The 19,568-nt window shown below is 53.0% G+C and overlaps 1 protein-coding gene across 1 annotated transcript in view; it reads right to left on the bottom strand.

Annotated features, from left to right (window-relative positions):
* The window catches only part of XYLT1 (xylosyltransferase 1), a 339,213-nt gene that overhangs the window by 217,877 nt on the left and 101,768 nt on the right, over positions 1 to 19,568 (bottom strand). The gene's annotated exons all lie outside the window — the stretch shown is intronic.

The following is a 19,568-nucleotide window of genomic DNA, read 5'->3' as shown; positions in this document are numbered from 1 at the left end:
GTGAACCTGGATGTCCACATGTGTGATTGTGTGTGAATGTGGATGTCCATGTGATTGCATGTGTGTGAATGTGAATGCCCATGTGTGTGATTACATGTGTGTGAACCTGGATGTCTGTGTGTGATTATATGTGTGTGTGAATGTGTATGTCTCTGTGATTACATGTGTGCACATGGCTATTCATGTGCGTGATTACATGTATGTGAACATGTCTGTGTGTGATTGCATGCATGTGCGAACGTGGATGTCCATGTGTGTGATTGCATGTGTGTGTGAATGTTGGTTCCATGTGTGATTACATGTGTGTGAAAATGTGGATGTGTGTATGATTATGTGTGTGTGTGAACCTGGATGTCCATGTGTGATTATGTGTGTGTGAATGTTAGTTCCATGTGTGTTTGCGAATGTGGATGGCTATGTGTGAGAACATGGATGTCCGTGTGTGTGATTACACGTGTATGTGAACCTGGATGTCCATGTGTGTGAATTTCACCCAAGGTTACCACAGGCTACTAAAAGGACACACACACACACACACACTGCATAAGGTCAACTTCTAAATTGGTCAGAGCAAGAGAGCCAGGCTGACCTTTAAGCCAGCTGAGCCAACACCCCCCACCAGGCTGACGGAGCACGTGTCAGACCAGCCTTGCTCCTGCCCGGGCTGCCGCCTCAGGGCCTGGGAGCCGTGAGGGTGTCCAAGGATCAGAGCAAAGCTGTGCACCTGCTCTCTCAGATGACGGGCAGGGCGGCTTTCCTGCCTGCACGGGCTGCTGGTGATTTCTCACAAAGCCCAGGGAAAACGAGGGCCCATATTCTGTAATACGATCCTCATCGGGCCCCGCCACGGCATTTTACAGGGTCGTATAGAATGCCAACTGCAGCAGTGAAAAAAGTTATTCTCCGCCCCACAAAGGTATATAAAGCCCTATAAAAGAAATATATTTTTTTTTAAAAAAAGAGGTTTCATTCTTGATACTTTCAGCCTCTGTTCACTGCTGAGAGACAGCGGTCTGCAAAGGTGGCCCTTAACACAGACTTCCCGAGAGCGTGTCAGGAAACCTACTGCTAAGCCCAGGGAAGCCCCGAAGGCTGGGCCTCCTGGGGAAAGAGGTGCCGGAGGCTTCCTAGGGGCCGCTCCCAAGAAGCCACGTGAACGCCCATCTCCAGGGAGCGCTCCTACAAACACGTCCTCCCCCCACTTCCCCAGCTTGGTTTTTCCTTCACCTGTCAGTCTTCCCATCTCCATCCTGCCTCTGAGCCTTCCTTCCCATTGTCCCAATCCCCTCCCCACAGGGACGTACCAGAGCTCCTCTCAGGGAGTCTCCCCTGCACCCAGGCTCCCCTCTGCAACTCTCTCCCCACGCGGCAGGCAGAGCGACCTTGGCCCATGCCACTGTCTCACTCCAGCACCTATGGTGGCTCCCTCCTGGCCACAGGATAAATCTCAAGCTCCTGGGTGTGATCTACGGTATCGGTCTGTGCCTATGCCATCAGCCCCACTGTCTGCCAACCCCTGCCCCTCTCACTGAGCCACAGTGATACCATATTTCTTATGACTTTCTATAATGCAAGCCTCCTATTTCTTACAATACTCCTACTTCCTTGTGATTTTCTATGTCACAAGACAGCATTCATATTTTTGTCTCTGTTCTGTTTGTAACAGCCTTCCGTGTTCCCTCATCCCAGCCACACCTGGCCTACTCCCACTCTTTAGGACACGATGTAGGTAAGTGCCTCTTCCAGGAAGCCTTCCAGGAGTGCTCTGCATTATACTAAGTGTTCCTATGTTATCACAGAGCTGGTAACACTCCACAGGGGGGAAGAATCGCGAGTCCATGTATCGTATAAAAATTGAACTCTAGAGTGAGGACTTTGGGTAGTAGTGTTGGCTCCAAGTGGGATCAGAGGAGCAAAACCTTATTTATCTGCCCACTTAGGCGCATCCCTGGGTATGTAGGCTGTGCTTCAACCCAATGTTTTAAAAACTGCACTGCAAGCAGTGAGGGAAGGGGGGAAGGACACGGAGGCAGTGAGAGGAATCATTGAGGTAACCCAGCGACTCCACAGACCACGCCCTCCCTGAGGACCCACCCAGCGCCAACTTCCTTTGAGGCTCCCTCTCTGCGTTCAGCCTGGGGACTGGATCCTGCCTGGGATCCATGTGCTTCCGGGATTGTGGAGAGAGAATCCCGCGGGTCTCGGGACACCTGTGTTTGCATTCTCAGGATCGTTTTCACGACCTCCACCTGAAGCCGAGCAGGCCTTTCAACCAGGAATGTAGGCGACGGGCTGCACAGGTACCAGCAACCCTGAGACTGCGACACCGACAGAAATCAGAGACGTTTTCGTGTCACATTGCTTTGGTAGCAGATGTCTCCAAACATTATTTACACTGTCACTACTTCAGAGTCACGGTGCTTATTAGACCTGCTGCCGAATCTACTTACTCAACGTGCTAATAAAGCCGCCGATGCACTATTGCTCCATAAATGCTATTTTTATATATATTTTGATAGCTGTACTTCAATCAAACTGCTTTCCTTTGTAGTCTCGTGCATTTAATTGTTGCATTTAAAAATTTCAATGTTATTTAGAGAAGAGGGGGCACGGGTTTTACAGGTGCCAAAGGGGTCCGTGGCACAGCAAAGCTTGTCATGTCCCACTCTGTACCGTGAGCTCACTGGGGACCTGGCACCAGGTCTTTCATTGTCCAATCCTAGTATCTAAAGCAGTGGTGAGGTATCATAGCATATTTTACAAAATGAAGATATTCTGTGTGTCTACCTATCTAGCTTTCTTCCTTGCATCTGTTTATCTACCCAACCACCCATCTACTTACCCATCCATCATCTACCCATTATCCATCATCTACCATCACCCAGCCTCCCATCCACCTGATCCATCCTACAATTCTTTTTTTTTTTTTTTTTTTTTTTTTTTTTTTGACAGGCAGAGTGGACAGTGAGAGAGAGAGACAGAGAGAAAGGTCTTCCTTTGCCGTTGGTTCACCCTCCAATGGCCGCCGCGGCAGGCGCGCTGTGGCCGGCGCACCGCGCTGATCCGATGGCAGGAGCCAGGAGCCAGGTGCTTTTCCTGGTCTCCCATGGGGTGCAGGGCCCAAGCACCTGGGCCATCCTCCACTGCATTCCCTGGCCACAGCAGAGGGCTGGCCTGGAAGAGGGGCAACTGGGACAGAATCCGGCGCCCTGACCGGGACTAGAACCCGGTGTGCCGGCGCCGCAAAGCGGAGGATTAGCCTAGTGAGCCGCGGCACCGGCCTCCATCCTACAATTCTAACATTTGTCCCCCACATTCAGCGCCGTGGCTAAGCTGGGGATCTGTCAGGAGGAACAGTGCGCGGGGGTAGAGAAGGCGACATCATTCTCTGGGGTGGCCTTGGGCTTGTCACTGAACATGCCTGCAGGACAGCTGTGTTCCTGGGGCCTAGTACAGAGCTCTGCCTCCAGGTGCTACACCACAGCCCCACACCTGTGTCCAAACCATTTACTCCCCTAAACCCAGGAACATTTTGGCCTCTTGCTCTCAAAGTATCACAGAGCAGTTGAGCCTGCAGGAAAAGTCATGGACCTTACCAAGCCCGCCCATGGCAGAGAGTTCTGCCTGGGACCAAACCCCAGGCCAGCTCCCTGCCTACTTCCCACGTGACTTTGGGTGACTTCAAGCCCCTCCTCCTGGTGCCTCAGCTGCACCGTTTGAAAGGGAGGAGAGCATCCGCACACCCAGCACAGCACAGACCTGAGGCAGTTTATGGGAAAAGTAACTGAATTCCTCCACGCAAAGTGCCTCGCACAGTGGTGGGCACCTGTTTGTTTCCTTGACATGGAATCTAACGGAATATATTTTACAATAACTCGCTTTCCCTTGTCTTACATCTTAGGTTGCATTTCATTACAGCAAGTATTGGTCTTTTTCATTTAAAAAGTGATTTATTTATTTATCTATTCATTCGAGGGACAGACAGCGATAAAGAGAGCTCCCACCTGCTGGCCCACTGCCCGAAGGACCACAGTGTCTGTGACCCAACCACTTGCGCTCAGGTGCTGCCTCCCAGGGTGCACAGTAGCTGGATGCTGAACCTGAGAGCAGAGCCAGACTTGAACACAGGCGCTCTGATAGGAGATGCAAGTCCCTCAGTGACCTCCAGGCCAAATGCTTGCCATTCTTCCTTATTATTCTAAACTGTGTTCTGCTTGTCCAGCACCTGGCATGGTGTGTGGGACGCCAACTACTCAGTGAGTAGCAGGTGAATGAATTCAGCAGCCCATCATCTAGCTCACTGACTTCCTGCTGGTAGGCATCACAGCATTTTCTTTATTGTTATTTTAAAATATGCTGCCATGAACCATTACTGGACCTGTGTACCTTCTCACAACTGAACTTGTAGGGTAAGCGGCTAGATGTGGAGCCACTGGCTCAAAGGGCGCATGCGCTGTGAACTGCGATCCGCGTAGCTTCACTGCTCTATCTGCAGGTTTCTTCCAATCTCTCCTCCAAGTGTGTGAGTTCCTGTCTCTCCTCTCAAAGACACTGGCGATGATCCATCATCACAACCTCTGATGAACCCTTGGGTAAAAACAGGATCGCGCGCTTGTGATTTGCATTTCAGATATGAGTGGGCTTAGGTGTTTCTCAAAAGTGATCTCTTGCTGGACCCTGCACTGCGTCTCCCAGGGTTCTGGGCGGCAGAGCTCGCTGCCTCGGCCTCCCTGACAACACTGTCCTGGGTGCTGATCGCTAAGGCTTGCTGGGCACGTACCCCGCGCCCACCCAGTGCCCACCCGGTGCCCACCCGGTGTCAAGTGCTTTACACGAAGGGACGCCTTCACTCTTCCCATAAATCCCATAAATCTGATCTGTGCTGGACGTGTGGACGCCACCCTCGCTGGGGGAGCACAAGAGCGGGTGATGGGGGAAGCAGCACCCACGGGACGCAAGTGGCAGTCGGGAGACAAGGGAGGGTTCGGTGTCTGCTGTGTTCTAAGGGTAGAGTCCTCTAGACTTACTCTACAGTAAGGCAATACAAGCAGGTGATTACAAAAATTCAATAATGTAACAGCATACTAAGTGAAAAGCGAATCCCTATCTGCTTTCTCCAATACACAACGATGACTGTGTTCTTTAAATCCCTTCTTCCAGATTTCCCCTTTGCATATGAACATGCCTGTGTATATTCACATGTGTGTGTATATTTGCATGTATATGTATATTCATGCACAAGTACATGCGGGCAGATTTATTTGGAGTTCTTTTTTTTATTTATTTTTTATTTTTTGCCAGGCAGAGTTAGACAGTGAGAGAGAGACAGAGAGAAAGGTCTTCCTTCCGTTGGTTCACTCCCCTAATGGCCACCATGGCCGGCGCTGCGCCAATCTGAAGCCAGGAGCCGGGTGCTTCCTCCTGGTCTCCCATGCGGGTGCAGGGACCCAAGCACTTGGGCCATCCTTCACTGCCTTCCCGGGCCACAGCAGAAAGCTGGACTGGAAGAAGAGAAACCGGGACTAGAACCCAGAGCCCCAACTGGGACTAGAACCTGGGGTGCCAGTGCCACAGGCAGAGGATTAGCCTAGTGAGCCATGGCTCTGGCCTGGAGTTCATTTTTGGCAAGGCAGGGGCAGAGTCTGTTTTCAAAAGTTTGGCTGTCTCATTCCTCTGCTCTCAATTATCAGAAGAGTTCCCAGCGTGGGGTCAAAGCCGGGTCTTTTCCTAGTTCAACAAGGGACTGGGGATCTCAGGCCACCTGCACCGCCCCTCTCTGCCTTCCTCACTCTGCTCCAGCCACGGCAGCCTCTGCCATGCCACAACTGGGCCAAGCATGGCCGACCTCGGCGCCTTCGTGACCACTGCTCACTGTTCATCCAGGCGTCTACAGGGCTTGTTCGCTCCAACACTGCTGATGGAGATGGCCCCCAAAGCACCTGGGAAACCCCTCCCTGAGTCACCTGCCCTGGCCCAGCCCTCCCCTGCCTCCATCTCACACCACACAGCCATAGACGTTTCTCATTTAGAACACGCGTTCACAAGGGTGGGAACGTCCATGTGCCCCCAACTCTGCCCCAGCCCCTAAAACAGGGTTCTGGCACATGGTAGGCACTCACTAAATATTTATGGAACAAACTGATCAATAGTATCATAGTGACGTGCCAATATATATGACATTAATGTACTATATGGATGACAGCAAGCATGAAAAATAAATCCAGAAACGGACCACCAATGCCCAAAATATAATTTTTTTTTTTTTTTACAGGCAGAGTGGACAGTGAGAGAGAGAGACAGAGAGAAAGGTCTTCCTTTGCCGTTGGTTCACCCTCCAATGGCCGCCGCAGCCGGCGTGCTGCAGCCGGTGCACCGCGCTGATCCAAAGCCAGGAGCCAGGTGCTTCTCCTGGTCTCCCATGGGGTGCAGGGCCCATGCACTTGGGCCATCCTCCACTGCCTTCCCGGGCCACAGCAGAGAGCTGGCCTGGAAGAGGGGCAACTGGGACAGAATCCGGCGCCCCAACTGGGACTAGAACCCGGTGTGCCGGCGCCGCTAGGTGGATTAGCCTAGTGAGCCATGGCGCCGGCCCCAAAATATAAATTTTAAAAATATATTTAAAACATTGTGTTTCCAGCCATGGTGGAGAAATCAGGGCAGGGGAAACACCCAACTCAAACCAACAGGAAACAGGCCGCAGAGCACACAGCAGCCTTGCTGTCTGAGCAGCTTCGCCACACACAAGACTGTGAAGGAGGCCACGGTCAAAGCCAGCAGTGTCTGAACACAGGGCGGCGTCAGCCCCTGAAACCACAGACTACTTCCCGTGCCAGGGGAGCCCACGCTCTCCTGTGATAGCCAGTCCACAGCCAGCCTGTGAGCCCCAGCAAACCCCATCCCGGCAGCCTTCAGTGGGGCAAGACTGCCGGAGCACGCCTGGAACCGAACCCCTGGCCCTCTGCAAGGCACACTGGGCCTGCTGCATGGAGGTGACAGGGCTGTGGTGGCACTAGAGGTGTGGACCCCCCCGGGGTGAGCTGGGGGACTCGTGAGATGTTGTTCCTAGGGTTGTGGCTGGCCTTTTAAAGGGGACAACGACATTAGAGCTGGCCTCTGCATCTCCTCTATGGCTTGGAAATGCTGGGTTCATACCGACGTGTTCACAGACCCAGTGGTGGATACATGGGAATAAGATCTCCAGACCCAACAGTTACAGGAAGGTGTCCAACCAGCAGAACCCCTGTGAATGTTTCGTTACAGCCGGCAGAAGGTGCCGATTTCGACACAGTTCTACCAATCACATCAGGTTACGCTGGTGGTTCCCAGTGCGGTAGGGAAGTGACTTCCCCCCTCCCCAGGGGATATTAGGCAATGCCTGGAGTTATTTTTGGTTGTAACGCTGCCTCTCAAGTAAATAAATAAATCTTAAAAAAAAAAAATAACCTGGAACCTCACTGCTTTCCACAGAACTAAACACTTTCTTAGGCCAGGTCAGATCTGGCCATGGGAAGGCCCGTGGGGCAACATGGGGTCTCTGGGGTCACGTGACAAGAATGTCACCTCCTGCCACCTGATTTTGCAAAGGGATTTCAAAAAGTTCATTGAAAAAATGACGTTCAAAGGTAAGTCCCACTTGGTGCAACACATTTTACAATCCATGCATGGCTGCTGTCACGGGCATTTTCCGTGAACATTCCGCAGACCCCTTAGCGAGTACGGAGGTGGGTGAGCTGGCCACGAAGCCTCGCTCAGCTCCTCTGGGTGCCTGGCTGCAGCTTCCTCCCCAGGACAGCAAAACTACACTTCTGGCCTCGCTCCCACTCTTGGGCACCTGCGCCCCGCTGCCTTCAGTTCTCCACCCCGTCCTCTCTGATCGGAGGAAAATAAGGAGCTACGGCTCCCAGGAGAAATCGAGAAGGGAACTAGGGTTGAGAAGATGCGTTCTGAAAGGCAGCGGAAGCCGCAGGGGCTGGCCCTCCCTCTCCGTCCCGCAGGATGCGTGGTGGAGAAGCGGCGACACGTGGGCCCTCCCCCTGGACTCAGAAACACAAACAGGCTGGTGTGGTGGCACTTGTGAGAGACCAGATTCAAAGGCCAACTAGACGTGCGGCAGAGAGAGAGTGGAAGAGTGGTGCACGCCTTGCCTGTTGGCAGAAATAACTCGTCTTCCACATCTGCCTGCTCTGGGGCTCAGGGAGGTGCTGAAGGCCCATCCGCCCCCCACCCCAGGCCCCAGACCTCAGCCCCTCCCAGGAGGAAAATGCCAGTCACCACCTGTGGCTGTGACCAACAGAAGGGTGTGAGCCAGTGTCCCCGGCCTGGGCCCCTCTCCTCTGTGGATCCCTGGGTTAACGCGGATGTATCTGGAAGGTTTGTTTCTCAGTACGCTGGGAAGAGAGGGGATGTCACAGAGAGAGGCAGCTGCCATCCATGCCCCAGAACAAGGGCCACATGTCTGACACAGAGCCTCAACTCTCTCCTCGTCTCCTCTTGGAGACCTAGCCTCAGTTTGAAGACACCCCCCTACCTGAATCAGAACGAGACGGGACACAATGGCAGCTCACCCTGGGACAGCAGCAGCAGTGCTGAGTCAGCAAGGGGAAGAGATGCCACCCCACTAAGCGACAGCCAGCGGGGCCTGGTAAACACTCTATAGGACAAGCCAACAAGGGAGGTGACATGCAACAGGGCAGGCCATGGGGGGCGCTGTCACCAGCCTGGGGTCGGAAGGGGACAGAGTGGCTCTGAAGCTGTGGCTTCGTACAGAGACACACAAAACCACGGAGACCACGGCATCTCACCTTGCAGCCTCTGCCTCCTGCCAGTCCCCTACCTCGGCCGAGGCAATGCAAAGTCCACGTGGCTTCAGGGGACCCTGCTGGGGGCCCTGAGAAAGGAGCAGGGGGCTGAGTGCAGATCTGATGGGGGCTTGGGGTGCTTCATCTCTCTATCGCCCAACACAGAGATGGTTGCAATGTGAGGGGAACACAACGGGCTACTGACGCCCACCTCTGAGCACTGTTTCTGGTCTGACTGATCGTCAGGAGGGCCACTGGGCAGCACTGCGAATCCTGGTCTGCCACGAGGAGGCAGAGCGCCTGGGCAAAGGCCTGGCTTGGAGTCACCGCAAGGCTGCAGGGGAGGGAGGCCTGGGCCCGGGTCTCCTCACCGTCACTCGGGAGCTCTGTGGGCTTGGACCTCTCGCTGGTGCAGTCTCGCTGCCAAGGTGGAGACCAGGGCACCTTGCCCATGGCTGCGTCAGGACGAGGCTACAGCACCCATAGCAAGGGCGCAGCAAGGTCCCAGGCACAGGCACAGGCAGCCAATGCGGCAGTTAGGTGCGGCTCCAAAACTCTGCACACGTGACTCTCTCTGGATGTGTATGTCCCCCACACGCCTGGCTCTCCTGCGTGCTGCCATTTTACATGCAAGTGGTTTTCAGGACTGAAATACCCCGCAAGCCCGGCCTGGACCTTCGAGCACTGGACCATTCTTCGCGCTCCTGGGCTATGCAGTGCAGCCCAAGGCTCGGCGATGGCAGGGGTGTGGTATTCATGCCAAGTGTTAGTGATGTCTCTTGACGCCTGCTCAGTCAAGGTAAATCCAGCAACAGTGCCTCGTGCCCTCCGCTGGCAGTGCCTGTCAAGAATGGGGCAGCTCGGGGGTTGGCACGGTGGTGTGGTAAGTCAAGCCTCCACCTGCATCGCCATCATCCTGTATTGGTGACAGTTTGTGTCCTAGCTGCTCAGATCCGATCCAGCTCTCTACTATGGCCTGGGAGAACAGTAGAAGAAGGCCAAAGTGTTTGGGCCCCTGTACCCACGTGGGAGACCCAGAAGAAGCTCCTAACTCCTGGCTCTGGATCAGCTCAGCTCCAGCTGTTGTGGCAATCTGGGGAGTGAAGAACCAGCGGAGGGAAGCACCTCCCCCACTCTGTAACTCTGCCTCTCAAATAAATGAATAAATCCTTAAAAATAAATAAATAGAAAAATGGGGCAGCTCCTCGAGGAGACACCATTAGCTGGATGGGAGAAGCGAGTGTCTCTTCCCCAGCGTGCCATCAGGAGCCCCGCCTCAGCCAGGGGCCGCTGCACCTCATCCCATAATTCCCTGACCTGACAGATGCTTCCCAAGCCTGCAGTACTCAGGGAGTGATTACATCTGTGTCTAATCTGTGTCTATAATCGTATCTAATATCTGACCCACCTCTCACTTACGTCTGCATCTCATCGGTATCTATAATCTCTATTACAGCCACGGGGGCTGCGAAACCTTCATGGAAACATGATGTAAAGATGGCGTAGGGGTGGGAGTTGGGCACAGGGGTTAAGATACCGCTTGGAATGACCACATCCCATTCAGAGTGCCTGGGTTCGAGTCCCACCTCTGCCTTCAGCTCTACTTCCCTGCTAACGCACACACTGAACAGAGATGGCTCAGGTGGCTAGATCCCTGCCACCCACAAGCGAGATTTGGGGTCTGGGGTCTTAGCTTCAGCCTGGCCCAGCCCTGCCCGTTGTAAGCATTTGGGGGAATGAACACGCAGAAGGGAGCATTCTCTCTGTGTCTCTCGCTCTCTGTCATCTCCCTTTTAAATAAATAAAAACCTTAAAGATACTGTGACTTTTCCACGAACTTTTTGAGGCCCGCTTGTACATGTCCATCGAATCTGTATCTACAGATCTCACTACTTTCCCGTGTATATGTCAGCAACATGGCCGCCATGGGGGCAGAGTCCAGTGATGACCTGGCTCTCAGTCTCCCTGGGCTTCAGCTGGTTCTTCTGTAAAATGGAGCTGTCTCATGAGCACCTGAGTACTCCTCAATAATCGGAAGCTGAACAGCCAAGTTCAAATCCAGCTCCACCAGCTCCCTGGTGTGTGTGGGGCAGCTGAACCTCTCTGGGACTCAGCTTCTCACAGGCAGCATGGAGATGACAGTTGCCACTCCCATATGGGACAGCTGTGAAATGTACATGAGTGAGTCCAGTTTAAAAATTTATGTAGGGGTCGGCTGGCGCTGCAGCTCACTTGGCTAATCCTCCGCATTGCGGCGCCAGCACACCAGGTTCTAGTCCCGGTCGGGGCGCCAGATTCTGTCCCGGTTGCCCCTCTTCCAGGCCAGCTCTCTGCTGTGGCCAGGGAGTGCAGTGGAGGATGGCCCAAGTGCTTGGACCCTGAACCCCATGGGAGACCAGGAGAAGCATCTGGCTCCTGCCATGGGATCAGCGCGGTGCGCCGACCGCAGCGCCAGCCGCGGCGGCCATTGGAGGGTGAACCAATGGCAAAGGAAGACCTTTCTCTCTGTCTCTCTCTCTTACTACCCACTCTGCCTGTCAAAAAACAAAAACAAAAACAAAAACAAACAAACAAACAAAACCCTTATGTAGGGGAACGCCTGGCACGGCGTAAGTGCTTAGTGAGTGTAAGTTAAGAGGGAATCAGATGTCCGGGTACATGTCTGATGCACGGTTCCCATCTCACAGTGAACACACGTGTGTACTCAGTATGACGAGGACAAGCATTTCCACAGTTCCGAGTTAAGGGCTGAACTCAACCTCCAACGCCCGCTCCCGTTAAGAACAGGGGAACGGTGATCTCGCTGTGATCTGTTTTTCAAAGCGACGCTTGCGGCTGCACTTGGGGGAAGCCGCTGGCTATTGGTGGAGGGTTGCGTCGCATCGTTCTGCCACAGCAGAGGAGCCCCAGCGTGGGACCACAAGCCCTCCCCGCCCGAGTGCAGCCTTCCCAACAGGGGGCCAGGTCAGCACGCAAGCAAGGGTCTTGCTGTCCTCCCCACCAAAATGGGTTCACCAAAGACCCAGCCATTCAGACCTGGAGGAAGAGATCAAAGGCCCTGTGCGCACCACAGAAGCTCCGCTCCCGGGAGGCGGCTGACGGCACGAAGCCAGATGGCTGAGCGCTGGTCTCATCTCACCATCCTCTCGGCAGATGCTGGGCACCATAAAAATTGATGGGCTGGAGACTCAGGTAAGAGCCACTCGGAAACTCCCTGACTGCTCCCCAAAACTGCTCTCCATGGAGGACAAGGTTAATCGGAGCCCAGAGCTGGAAGACAGACAAGAAGGCAGCAGCTGCTGAAATTGGGGGAGGGAGGGAAAAGCTTGGAGAGAAAGGAGCTTGCACACAGAGGCCGTGGTCTGCCTTGGAAAGTGGAACCAGGCCGAAAGGCAAGAGAAGCCAAGGGCCTGCTCCGTGAGGACAGAAGCCTGGGCCGGCCCCTCTCCAATCCCAGCCCTGGGAACTGGATTTTTAAATTGCTTTAAATTGTCTGCGCTATTGAGCCGTGAAACCCGATTCTTCCAAGAAAGTCTTTTTTCCTCCCATAATGGACCAACAAGATCTGCCTGTTGCACACCCTGTGCACACGAGCATGTGTATCAGGGGTCAGTGTGTGCAGAGTCAGTTGTGATAAATGCAGAACTGTACTCATAGGGCACGGGGGGGTGGGCAATGCCAGAGCCAGCAGGCTGGATGAAGGCTCTCAACCAGAGAGGGTGACCTCTGATCACCAGGGAAGACACCCCCGTGTGGCTGGAAGTGTCTTTGTATCAAAGAAGCCGTCCACGGAGCAACTGGGACTGCCCTGGCATTTCTCAGCCTTGGCTGACACTGGGGGCTGCAGAATTCTCTCCTGGAGAGAGGGAGGGCTCTCTGGGGCACTGGAGGACGTCTGCCAGCATCCCTGACCTCTCCCCATGCGGGGCCAAGTTGTGACAGTCACAAATGTCCCCAGCCGTTGTCCTGGGTGGTTTTACACTGCAGGTCAAGTCCAGCTGTCCATCAGTGATTGTGCTCATCATCTAGATCTCTGACGTCTGTCCCCACAGCAGCACAGCTGGGCTAAGACCTGAAGCTCCCTTGGCCTCTCCAATTTCTCCCTCTGGAGTGGACACACTTGCCTTTGCGATCTGGAATGTACACGGGATAGCTGGAGTTCAGCAGCCGTCCTGGTTCACAAGGTAACATGGAGGATGAGAGCCACTCAGCCAGGATGGCAGAGGAAACAGAGTGAGCCAGGGTCCCTGACACTTCTGTGGGCCCCTAAACCCTTGTGGGCTTAAAAAACCAAAATCTCCCATGGGACACGACTGTGAACGGATGGACCTGAGCTTAAGGCCTTTTTTATCCCCACCTCCTCAGTCCTCTAGCCTTGCTTGGTAAGGTAATTCCTTATTCATCTTGACACTGCGTGACATAAAGGCAGCGAAGGGGCCTGAAGGAGCAACCCTCTAATTGACTCTAAGGAAACCTGGCGTTATTTTCATAGGAACCCAAACCACGCAAAAAATTTCAACACTACTATTGTGGTCTCTGGCGAGGTTAACTCGTTCATGAACGCAAGCTTTCAGCTCAATCCTCACCCACTGGGGAGGCTGACGGGGGAGTTCACAGTGAGAAGCACAGGCTGGCGGCACCTGTGCATGCGTGCACCCCTAATCCCACCCGCTTCCTAGAGGGGCCTCTGGGCCATGTAAGGCCTCTGCATGGTCCAACACTGCAGGCTCAACACACCCATTCCTCATCACACCCCTGAGCCTCCCTCCCCATCATGCCCTTGGACCTCCCTTCCCATCATGCCTCTGAACTTCACTCCCCATCATGTCCCTGGAACCTCACTCCCCTCATGCCCCTGAGCCTCCCTCCCATCATGCCCCTGGAACCTCCCTCCCCATCATGCCCCTGAACCTCCCTCTCCATCATGCCCTTGAACCTCCCTTCCCATCATGCCCCTGAGCCTCACTCCCCATCATGCCCTTGAACCTCCCTTCCCATCATGCCCCTGAGCCTCACTCCCCATCATGCCCTTGAACCTCCCTTCCCATCATGCCTCTGAACCTCACTTCCCATCATGCCCTTGAACCTCCCTCCCCATCATGCCCAAGCCTCACTCCCCATAATGCCCCGAACCTCCCTTCCCATCATGCCCCTGAATCTCCCCATCATGCCCCGAACCTCCCTCCCCATCATGCCCCTGAGCCTCCCTCCCCATCATGCCCCTGAGCCTCCCTCCCCATCATGCCCCTGAGCCTCCCTCCCCATCATGCCCCTGAGCCTCCCTCCCCATCATGCCCCTGAGCCTCCCTCCCCATCATGCACCAGACAAGAATACACTTCCTAGAGACTACCACATGTGCTGTTTGCAAATTCAATTAGGGCACCACCCCCTCCTGTAAAAGCATACCTTCCTTCCTCAGAAGAGGTCGCCTGCACTCACGTCTGGGTGTGCACTGTCCCTTCCCATAAGTCTTGCTGTGCTGCGCACCTTTTTGCCTCCTCCTCAGTCTCTTTTCACAAGGAGACAAGAACTTGGACCTAGCCCAGGCAGGGGTCAGCCCCCCACCCGACTCCAGTTCTAGGGGAGATCTGGCTGTCACATGCTGGTTTGCAAAGACACCTGCACTGCTTTCTAATCACGGGCCACTACCTGAAATCACAGATGCGCCAACTGGCTTGGATGTGTCCTGACTCTCCCAAGCGGAACGGAAGCCTCGTGGGCAGGAGCCCTCTTTGGCCCATCACTGTCTCCGCAGCAACCAGCACAAGGCTTGGCCTCCATGTGGCCCAACAGCTATTTACTGAACAAGCAAGGAGATGAATGGATTTGCATAGATGCCATTTTAAAGCAGCAACCTGGCTTCACATCTGCTGTTCATTTTCTACCTGAGTTTTGTTCAGAGTCCTCATGGCCCCAGCAACATCCTTGTTCCCTTCCCCTCTGCTTCCACTTAGTTGATCAAAGAGACTCAAGTACCTGGCTGGTTTTGAAAACTGAGCAGTTGGGAATTCCCTTCCATATGCCCTTGATCTTCAGGCCCTGAGAGGCAGCGCCATGCAAATGAAGGTCTGCTTTCCTGAGTGGAGTCAGCCTCACAAGGGCCCAGACTGACAACTCTTTGCTTTACAAAAGAGCTGCTTTCTTGCAGCTCCCAAGGTGTCTCCTTGTTTGAGGAGAGCCCATTAACTAATTGACAGAGAAGCTATTGGCGTGGAGAGGGGGAGGCAGAAAAGTTAAAATTAAATGACAAGCGGCTATGCCAACTGGAGCAGACTTAGAAATGATCCGCTGTCTTGGGAATCAATAAGAAGAAGAGAATCAAATAAGCATTCAGACTCATCAAAACACTATTGATGTGCACAGAGGAGATGTTTCATTCTTTTGTTGTTTTAAAATGAAATTTCTATTGGGTCTATTGCCTAAGCCATTTTATCCACAAGCCTTGTGGCAAGTTTCCGGTCAAAAAAATTACTCACTGTGCCAAACATTCTATCTGTGTCTTTATCTCTCTGGCTAGCTAGCTATCCACCCTTCCATCATCCATCTCTCCACCTAGACTATGCCCAAGTATTTGTGCGAAACATTCCTTTTCTATCTATCCATCCATCCATCCATCCTCCACCTCTCTACCTATATCTAAGTACATCTGAGAATACTTGTACAAAGCGTTCTCTATATAAAGTTATCAATCCATCCATCCACCCATCCACCTCCCACCCACACATCATCCATCTCTCTACTATGTCTAAGTACATCTGGGACATTATACAAAGCATTCCCTATCTATCTATCTAGCAATCAACTTTGGGTGGCACATTTCAAGCCAGTCCCTCTAGTTTTGCCTGAGTCCTACCAAATATTTCTACTAGTCAAGGCAAATTTATTTTTTGGCAAAGAAGGGCAGAGGTTGAGAGGAGAGACTGTGATGTCACACGACCCTGAGTTTGACACCCACCAGTGCTTTGCACCACCAGTGTGACTGTGGGCAGGTTACTTAACCACGCTAAACCTTCAGTACCTCACCAGAAGCTGAGTGCTGAAAGAGCACCTGCATCAGGGTGTGGCACTTGGGGATGTCATGGGAAAGGGTAGTTCTTGGCAAATGGCAAATGTTAGTGGTAACTTCGGGATCCGCAGGAGAGAAGGCCCACACTTCCGGAATGAAAAGTCCTTGCCAAGGTCCCTGTGGACGCCTAAACATCAACCAATGAGAATCAGACATGCCTCAATCTTTAACCCCCATGCCCTGTATCTATAAAAGGAGCCATCCCAACCTGACTTGCAACTTCCCCACTTCCCCGGCCACCCCCCCTGTTGGGACCAGGGGACCTCCCCCCGGGGGGAGCAGAATCCTAACAAAAGCCTGTAAAGTGATCCATCTGGCTGGGAAGATTTGTCACGCTGGACACCTTGCAGTTAGTGGGAGTGTGGATAAGGATAAGGACACCAACCTGCTAACCAAATTGCAATTCCTTTCAGACCTTGTTCATTTCTAGGTCGCCGGCTCCTGGGGAGCCCCCATCTGGAGCACAGAGAAGCATGCACGGCTGCAAGTCGGGACTGCCTTGGTCCTTCCCCAGGGGCAGCCTGCCAAGGGCAAAGCTGACACCAGGGATTGCAACCTTCCTTGGCTTCCTCGTTGAATTAATGTGGTCATTAAGCAGAGAGTCCTGCTGATGCCAACAGATGCAAAGCTCTGCTGTGCTGATAGCAAAGAGTATGAAAGGAGCCCTCAGCAGCCTGGCCAACCCTTCTCACAAGCTCAGAACAGCTGCATAGGGACAGATGAACCAAGCAGCAGGTGAGGACCAGTGCCACTCATACTAAGGGTGCACGAAGGAAAGGCCCTGGTTTGGCCGGGCTCCTGCAGAGGCTGGGTCCTGGGCAAGCCAAGCTGTTGACGCGTGTTCTAAGGCCACGGGCTAGCGGGGAAGTCTAAACACATAGGTCTACCTGCAGAACCCAGGCTCCAAGATGTGGCAGGCAGAGCCATCCTTAGGATCAAGGGCATGGGGGGAGGAAGTGGAGACACACACACAGAGCTCCACATCACCTGTGCAATTGGTTTTTCCAAACGTGGCCACAGCCACCATCTTGCTCACGGACAGGGGACACATTTAGGAGACGGCACTCATGCATTTTAACTCTTCCCTGCTCTTCTGTTCTGCCTTGCCTGTAGGCAAGAGCCAGGAGCTGCTTCGCTGATGTCCAGGGCTGATGTCCAGCACAGAGTCAGATCTGGCTATAGCTTTATGCCAACAGTTGTGAAAAAAAAAAAATTTGTGCTTTGTGCTTTGGTAGGGTTCCAATGTGTCTTTAAAATGGGAAATCAGAACTCAGGGAAAGACAGCTCTATCCTACAGCTCCCTAAAGACCAAGAACTTAATCAGATTGAATGTTGATTGACAAATAGAGTCATTTCCCCAGTGATGTGGAACAGACACAGAGTGTCTGCCTTGCGTCACCAATGGCTGCAGACTGAGGCGCACGTCCCCTGGGCTAACAGATGTGACCTGAAGAGCGGTTATTGTTTCATAGGAGCTGTTACCCTCACTGTGTGCTTGCCAAAGCCATCGCCGTGGGACTGTTCTTTCCCATGGAGGTGTGGAAGGGCTCGTCAGGTGGTGTCCAGAACAAAGGACACAGCGGGGACAAGGGCAGAGCTGCCCCTCAACCCCCAGGGAGGTACTATCTGGCTTCCCCAGTTCTGGACACAGATAATTCGTTCATGGGTTTTCCCGTGTCTCCTGAGTTTTCCTTCTGGGGAAGAACGGATCTGGACGAGAAGGGCGGGGGAGGATGCTTGGTGCTTGGGGCACCAGCATCTCCTATCAAACTGTCTGGATTTGAGTAGCAGCTCTGCTTCCAGTTCCAGTTTCCTGCTACTGCACCCTAGGAAGCAGCAGTGAAGGATCATGGGAGACCCAGATGGAGTTTCTCACTCCTGGCTTTGGCCTGGCCCATTCCCCCTGTTGTGGGCATATGGGGAGTAAACCAGTGGATCGAAGAGATCCATCTGTCTGTTTGTGCCTCTGCCTTTCAAATAAATAAAATAAATGTTTTTTTTCAAAAAAGAAGAGATGGGAGTTGGCGCTTTGGTGTAGCAGGTAAAGCTGCTGCCTGCAGTACCGGCATCGCACATGGGCACCAGTTCAAGTCTCGGCTGCTCCACTTCTGATCCAGCTCTCTGCTATGGCCTGGGAAAGCAGCAGAAGATGGCCCAAGTCCTTGGGCCCCTGCACCCCCATGGGAGACTCACAAGCAGCTCCTGGCTCTTGGCTTTGGATCGGCACAGCTACAGCCATTGCAGTCAACTGGGGAGTGAACCACCGAATGGAAGACCTCTCTCTCTCTCTCTCTCTCTCTCTGCCTCTCCTTCTTTCTCTGTATAACTCTGACTTTCAAATAAATAAATAAATCTTAAAAAAAAAAAATCGTAGTCTTAGAGTCCTCTCCTAATCTGCCGGACAGAGGAGGGACACGTTTCCCAAAGCATGGCGCACGGAAGTCTGACCACAGATTCAGATGACCTCAGCAGGCACCCGAGGAATATTTCCACTTTATGTTAATAGTTTAGTATTTATTTAGTGTTATATGACACACACATATAATATATATATAATATTTAAAGAGACACAGAGAGAGAAATTCAAACTTGTGATTTCATTGATGAGCATTTCTCAAACTCAACACCATTGGCAGAGTCTTGGCCTTGATCACTGTTTCCTGGGTGGGGCTGGCCCATGCACTGCAGGGTATTTAACACCAGGAGTGCCCCCCCACCCCCATCCCCAGCCAGATGCGACAACCAAAAACGACTCCGGATGTTGCCAAATGTCCCTCCGGGGTCAAAATCACTCTGTGGTTGACAACCACTAGCCCACGACACTCTTTCTTCTGAGGGCGGAATGAGTTAAGGAAAAGTACATACTTAGGTACTCAAACTTCACAAATGGCAAATGGCGAGAACTGCTACGGCAGAATGTGAATGATGGAAGGACGGAGGAAACTGAACCCAAGCATGGTCCGCCAGGGAGAGAAAACCGGACCCTTCTGCTCAAAGCCACTTTTCTTCCGTCCTGCCGGCCCTGTCACTTGGTCACCCCAGGAGCCGACAGAACCACAAGTGCATGCTGGGACATCACAGAACACAAGTGCACAAAGCAACCCCAAGCGTCAGCTTCCCCCACACGTCTGGGCTTCAAGATCCAGGAAGGAGAAGCCAGTGGGTTTGCTCCTCTCTTGTTCCTTTGGGAAGACCCAGGCAGAGACCCACAGAGAGAGAGGGGTCAAGGACCTAAGGGAGAGGGCTAAGGGAAAGGAAGAGGGGGTCTTGGCCAGTGAGCTCCCAAAAGCCCCCAGGAGCTGTTTTCAGCCTTGAAATGTTCACATAGGTGTGCCTGTGTCTGACGCTTGAAAACTGTCCACTGTGGTGCTCCAAGGGTGGCCCCTGCCATCTCCCTTAACCCCAGACCTTCTGATCAGCACACAGAGCCAAAGAACCGAGCCAGCCCCTGCAACTCCAGGAGGACGGGGAAGACGCACGCGGGGGCTTCAGAAAGTTCATGGAAGAGGGAAGCAATTTTTAAAATTTATCTAGGTGCAAAAACATTGAAATCCATGAATGTATTTTTTTTAATACTACACATTTTCTGTGACCTTCCCGAAGACCCCTCATATTCAGGGATTTTAGAAACACTTGCAGCAAAATGAACTTTATCTGCTCACGCTATTTTACGCTGACTTCCTGAGGTCCCCTCAGAAACTGA

The sequence above is a fragment of the Oryctolagus cuniculus genome, chromosome 19, assembly GCF_964237555.1.
Source record: "Oryctolagus cuniculus chromosome 19, mOryCun1.1, whole genome shotgun sequence".
Lineage (NCBI taxonomy): Eukaryota > Metazoa > Chordata > Mammalia > Lagomorpha > Leporidae > Oryctolagus > Oryctolagus cuniculus.
Note: the sequence above shows the minus strand (reverse complement) of the source record. Positions and strands in the feature narration are given on the sequence as shown.